Raw genomic sequence first — 6,403 nt, forward strand, 5'->3', positions numbered from 1 at the left:
CAGATTTCCTCGGATGAGGGAGATTCTGTCTCTCCAGATTCCCCCTTGGAAGAGGCCTCCTTTTCAAAAATCTTGCAAAGCATGGTGAAGTATTTTGAATGGCAATCCAGACTTATTTTATTTTACATTTGTTGACCGAGCTAGTCTGGCTGGATACATGTCCATTTTCAGCAGAGGCCCGAGGAGAAAAGCTCCACTATATACTAGTAAATAATAATAATAAAAATAAACTAAAAATAGCACAATAAGATACAAATTATAAGCATGTAGAGAACTGTTCCCAAGTAGCATAGTAACAGTGCAAAAGTAATTTAGCAAAGCTATAACATAGAGTGAGGATTTCTATTTCTATTTCAAAATCTTTGCAAGAGTAGGAATAGTACAATTAAAGAAGAAATAAAGCAGTAACTCACACAAGACTCTATTCAACTATTTACAGTATTAACACTTTTGATAAACATTTTGTGCCAGGGCACTAGTTTTAAGAAACAGATTTCATCAGCTGGGTGATTTAGATACAAGGTGAGATGATAGGTTGCAGTAATATAACAAGTAAAGGTTGCAGTAATATGACAAGAATAAAGAGAAGTAGAATTTATAGGAAAAAGTAATATCCATGTGGATGGTAGGTGAGCTACAGAGGAGGGGTAATACTAGTGATAGGGACAAGTGGAAGAGTAATGGAAATAGCTGAAAAGAGAGATGGATGCTGAGGTCAGTCAGCATTTTAGCAAGGGCATAGCCAGTGAGTTTTAAAATAGTTTCTTAGTTGTTTTTTGAAAAGTTGTGATGAGCCTGGAGTGGTCAGTTCTTTGGGAAGTTTATTCCAGTATGAGCCAATGGTATTTGTAAACAAGGTGACCCCAGCTTTATTGTGTGTTTTGAGGGTGGCCACTAGTAATTTGTTAGCTGAGTGAAGGGAAGTAAGATTCCTGTAAGGGACAACAAGGTTATTTAGTATGGGTGTATTAGAAGGGTAATGGAGAATTTTATAGGTAATAACTAATTGATGTAGGAGAATGAGATTTTGAAGTTCAAGCCAGTCAAGCTTTTTGAGATTAACACAATGATGGGTGAGAAATGGGGAACCTGTGGCAAACCTGGCAATGCTGTGGTAGGCTGTGGCAAGTTTCTGAAGGTTAGATTTTGAAAGGTTTATAAAAGATGGGGAGGCATATAATAATGTAGAGATAAGATGAGTTTGGGCTAAAGACACCCTGGTAGTTGCTGTTAGAAAGGGCTTAAGTCTATAGAGGGCACCTATCCTTTTATTAACAGCTTTGATAGTTAGGTCAATGTGGTAATCAAAGTTTAGTTGATTATCTATTGTAACACCTAGTAGTTTAGTGGAACTATCAGGTGTAATGATAGTGCCATTGTCAGACACAATAGAAAAGGAGAGAGGGGCAGATTTAAGGGTTGGAGAGAAAAGTAATAATTTAGTTTTTTTGGGATTAAGGAGGAGACAGATATCTTGGAACCATTTTTCTGCTGCTGTAAAGACTTTTTGGGTGGAAGAATGAAGTTCAGCTGGAGATACAGCAGAACAGATGAGAGTTGAATCGTCTGCATATTGAATACATGAGGGTGTTGGGAGTGAAATAGACAGGTTATTTATAAATATGGAGAATAGAAGGGGTCCTAAGATGGATCCTTGAGGGACACCAGTAGTGACTGGGAGCTGAGAGGGTAGATGGCTGTCCCAAAGGACTGCTTGTTGTTTATCTTTCAGATAAGAGTCAAACCAGTGCAATGCCGAAGGTTCAAGTGAGAGAGATTTCAAAGTGTCTAGCATAAGTTGATGGTTGACCATATCAAAGGCTTTAGAGAGGTCAAGAAATAAAGCAGAAGAGTATAGGTTGTTATTGCGATTTTTGTTGATAGTGTCTGTGAAGGAGAGAAGAGCAGCAGATGTCTGAGGTGCAAAGGAGATACTACAACTTATTAGAGATGGGCATTCTTGCTTCTCCACCAGTTCCCCCACTACTTGATACTTACCTGGACATATTTCAGTCTAATTCCTCAGCACCAGATTCTCAACCTGCTGCTTCAAAAAGGAAATATGGGTTCTGCAAAGTTCCTGATGAACGTAAGTACCGCTACAAAAACCCTGTGGCAGACCCAGCTGCAATTTCCCTGGCCTCTGATAAACCTTCCAAGTTGCTCACTGGCACTAATGTTCTCCCCAGTGGCAAGGACTGTCCAGCAGTGGACAGGTGGGGTAAGAAAAGTGTGTACTTCCTCTGCTTTAGCTTTCAGAGCTATAAACTACCAAACTCAAATGACCAAATACTTATTTTCTGTGCTGCAGTCCTTAAGCACGGTCCTTAAGCAAGACCACCACAGAGCCCCAGACACCAAAGTCAAAACAGTATATGCACTCTCTAGTGGCCAGGCTTTTCAAATAGCCAGTCACAGTATAAAAATGCAACTATGATGTGGATGCCTCTTCCAGGGCAGCTGGTACTGGTTCTGTAATCAGGTGGTATGCCTGGCTATGAGGGTGACCGATTCCCGAAGATTTCAAGTGTAGGATTCTAGACTCCCCTTGTATAATAGCCTTGTTTTTGTTTCTCAGGCTGTCAGTCTTTACAAAGCTTTGAAGGAACAGGGTAAGACAATGAAAGATTACTGTCGGATTTTTTTATCTACAGTTCCCAGGTACCATAGAAATTATCCAGCAAAATCCACCTCCTTCACCAAGAGAGATCCTAGAACATCTCATAGGCAAAGGAAAATTTCAAAGAAAAGATTTGCAGAAAAAACTCAGAGGGATACCCCTTCTGGAAGGCCTCAGTTTGGTAGTAGACCCCTGTAACTAGTTTTCACTCGTTCCCCTCCCCAGACCCTATCCCTCCACTCCCCTCTCAAAAAGACTGTCTCTTTTTCTTTCTGGGAAGCAATAACCTCAGACAAGAGGGTCTTAAGCATTATCAAGGAGGTTTATATCTTGAGAAAGAAGGCCAGCTTCCAGGGAATACCCTGTCCTCCTCTCAAACAGATATACCTGCTGGACCCTATCGTGCAAGACTTACTATCCCAGGGAACCATAGAAGAGGTCCCTCATCCTATTTAGGAAAGGGATTTTACTCCGGGACCTCTCTTATCCCAAGGAAAAAGAGTCAGTGGAGACCTGTCCTGGACCTCTCCCTGCTGAACACTTTCCTGAGTATTCCCTGCTTCAAAATGCTGTCCTTACAAACTCTTCTACCCTTCCTACTTCCTCAAGCTTTTCTGGTATCCTTAGACCTAAAGGATGCTTATCTCATATTCCCATCAGCACTTCCTGCAGGAAATTTCTCAGGTTCTTTACTGGGTCATCACATTTTCTGCTTTGCCATTTGGTCCTTATACAACTCCAAGGTTTTTCACAAAGTCCCCAGTAATGGCTTTCTGCCACACTCAGGGCATACAAATCTTCCCTTACCTGGACAACCTTCTACTTCAGGCTTTATCCAAGGATAGTGGTTTCATCAGGTGCTTTCTACAAGGGGGTCGATACCAGGTCCATTTTAGAAGCAGCTACCTGGTCATCTGTTCACACCTACACAAAACACTGCAAGCTAGATGCCTTCTCCAGGTCCAGGACAGTGTTTGTCAGACGTATTCTGTCTGGATTCCTGGACTCTTTGCCTGCTTTTCCCTCTTAAACCTGCCACCCTTCTCTCTCTCTTTCTCTCTACAGCTCTGGGAATCACCCATCTGTTAAGAATACTCTAGCAGTGACTCAGGGAAGACATAGTACAGTTGTGTAAGAACTTAACTATAACAGTAGATGCCCTGCTGATTACTTGCAGTATTTCTTCTCTCCCACCTTATCCCCTTCTCTTTTCTCCAGTTGGCACAAACACTATGCTTTACACACACTCAGTATCCCAGGATTATACAGCCTTTCTGAAGGAGAGATTGCTTACCCTTTTCTGACTTAGCCCCGCCTAGCTGATAGTCTCCTTCCTCTGTTTTCTTCAGGCTGTTGATGGTGTGGAGATACTGAGGATCTCGTATGTCCAACTTTATAACCTGACATCTATGATCTGAGGTCATCATTCAGACATGCATCCTAGGAAGGTAAAGCTTTTGTACCTTGTCCAGGCAACAGCGGGCTACAATATATCTGTTAAGAATACTGCAACAGTGATCATAAGGACATCTACTGTTATGGCAAGTTCTTACATAACTGGTTTATAAGTGTTTAGGGTTAATTCTAAACTTTGTTTGCATAAATGGTATCAATTACAGGCTCTAAGTGCCAAGACTCAATCTCTTCTCTTATATCAGCTACTGCCTCACTGTTCGCCCTCTGAAACAGTTTCACCACTCTTTCTCTCTTCCCCCCATCATCTATCCAAAACTAATACTCCTTATAACAGTCCAAGTAGCCCAACCATTGTCACTTTCCTAATTACTTTGCTTCTCAATCTTAAATGTAGCAATACATTCATAGTTGCTCTACTACTAATATATCATACTGTATTACATTATTATTAGAAAAATATGTATTAATATATATGTTTAGTGCTTATTAGAAGCTAAAAGAGTTAACACATTTCATTCTATTTTATGTACACCTTAATTCTGTATGAAATTACAAGATGCTTTTCAAACTGCAGTATGCTTTCTGAAACTGCAAGATGCTCTCTGACCTAGTATTTGCTAGCACAGCAAAATTCATGTTTATGCCTTTTGGAAATTTACTGAGAAGCAGGTGATTATCTGCCAGGTTAGGAAAATAATGAATAGAACAATACTGTTTTCTATAATGTTATTGAACTTGAACGATCAGCTCTGTTCGTGTTATGAGAACATGCACAGCTGCAGAAAAGATAAGATACAGTTGAACAAAGACTGCTTGAAGAAATTAACTATAATCTATACTTGCTTTGTGCTCGAATTAGCCATAGTACCTTGAATGGTAACATTGCATAGTGAGAAGTTGTATCTGACCGGTGGTCATCAAGGCCACGTTGTTTTTCTTAGGAAGTTTTTTTGTAAACTTGATATGCCAGCAGAAAATCACGGACAAACAGCTGCTATGAAATAATATTGAAATAACTTGTGATTTATTACGTCAGCTTAGTAGGCAATGTCTTGTAAGAAATGTATAAGAGTAGCTTCACTTCCTGATTCTAGTTAGACAAACTCTGTATTAGCACGTTTTTGTCTCCTTGCTGCAAGATTAAAGTGCCTTAACCTGAACCTGCCATGTGTTGATCTTTTTGAAGTTGTTTTTCCTTTGACAGATTTGTCCTTCGGACCAGAAACTCTCACTTCGCCTCAGGTCAGATGGGCCAGGTGGCATGAAACTGTACGGGAAAGAGACCACATTGGTTCTTCTGCTCTGAAAGACCTCCGACTGAATTGTCGTTCAAAAGAGGCCTGCCACTTTTCTGATCTGCGACTGGAGGACGAGTTAACGGTTTTCCCTCGAACCTGGTGATCAAGCACGGAGGTTCACGTAAGGTGAGATTTACCTTTTTTCTGTTTTAGATCAGGGACTTGATTTGAATCATCTGTCAGGAGATTTGTTTTGTACAAGTCAGGGACAGGAAGATTACAGTCTTGTCATAGATCAGGAAAATAGAATAGGTAAGGCAGTTATTCTAGATAAACTGTGAAAAAGAAAAATCGTGGTACCACGTGAAAATAAGAAGGGTTACATAACATTTTTTAACAGTCAGAACAATATGGGTAATAAGTGCACAAAAAGTTCCCAAGATCCATCGTTAACTGAAGATGCAAAATATATGCAATTACAGCGTGCCGACAATGTTAGGTACTATACAAAATGGGTTAATAAATATGAATTTAATGGCAAATTAGAAAAATCCACACTCATTAAACTCGTCAAACAGCTTAAAACCGACGCAAAAGGTCAGGTAAAAAAGCAACGTCAATTAGGCATTCCTCAGGCACACAGGTGGATTGAGGAAGCAAACCGTAGGGAACAAAGAAGTAATATTTCAAAAGCTATGTTTCTAGATAAAGAAGATAATAATTTGGTAATAGCATCAGCCCCTCCGCCCCCTCCACTTCCCACACCAGAATATGAAGCGAGTGGACAAGCTGTTCCACCTCCGCTATACCTGGCTGTCACCGCGAAGCCAAGACCGTATGTCAGAGATCCCATCGAGACTAGGTCTCGAACACGTAACTTAAGAGGGGATACTGAGTTATATCAAATAAACAAAAAATCACAAGCTATGAGTGAAGAAGAGATATGTCCACTCATAGAAGTACCAAATCCTTAGGCAGGACAGGAAGGGCAGGACCCGACTCTCCTAGTATATAGACCGTGGACACCAGAAGACATCCGGAAAGCCACAGAGGGAATTCCCCATCCAAAAGTTAATTTTAGAAAATTCTTAAAAGACTTACAGGGCATGAGGTTAAGTTATCATTTAAA

The sequence above is a fragment of the Protopterus annectens genome, chromosome 2.part1, assembly GCF_019279795.1.
Source record: "Protopterus annectens isolate FY-2018-M chromosome 2.part1, PAN1.0, whole genome shotgun sequence".
NCBI lineage: Eukaryota > Metazoa > Chordata > Ceratodontiformes > Protopteridae > Protopterus > Protopterus annectens.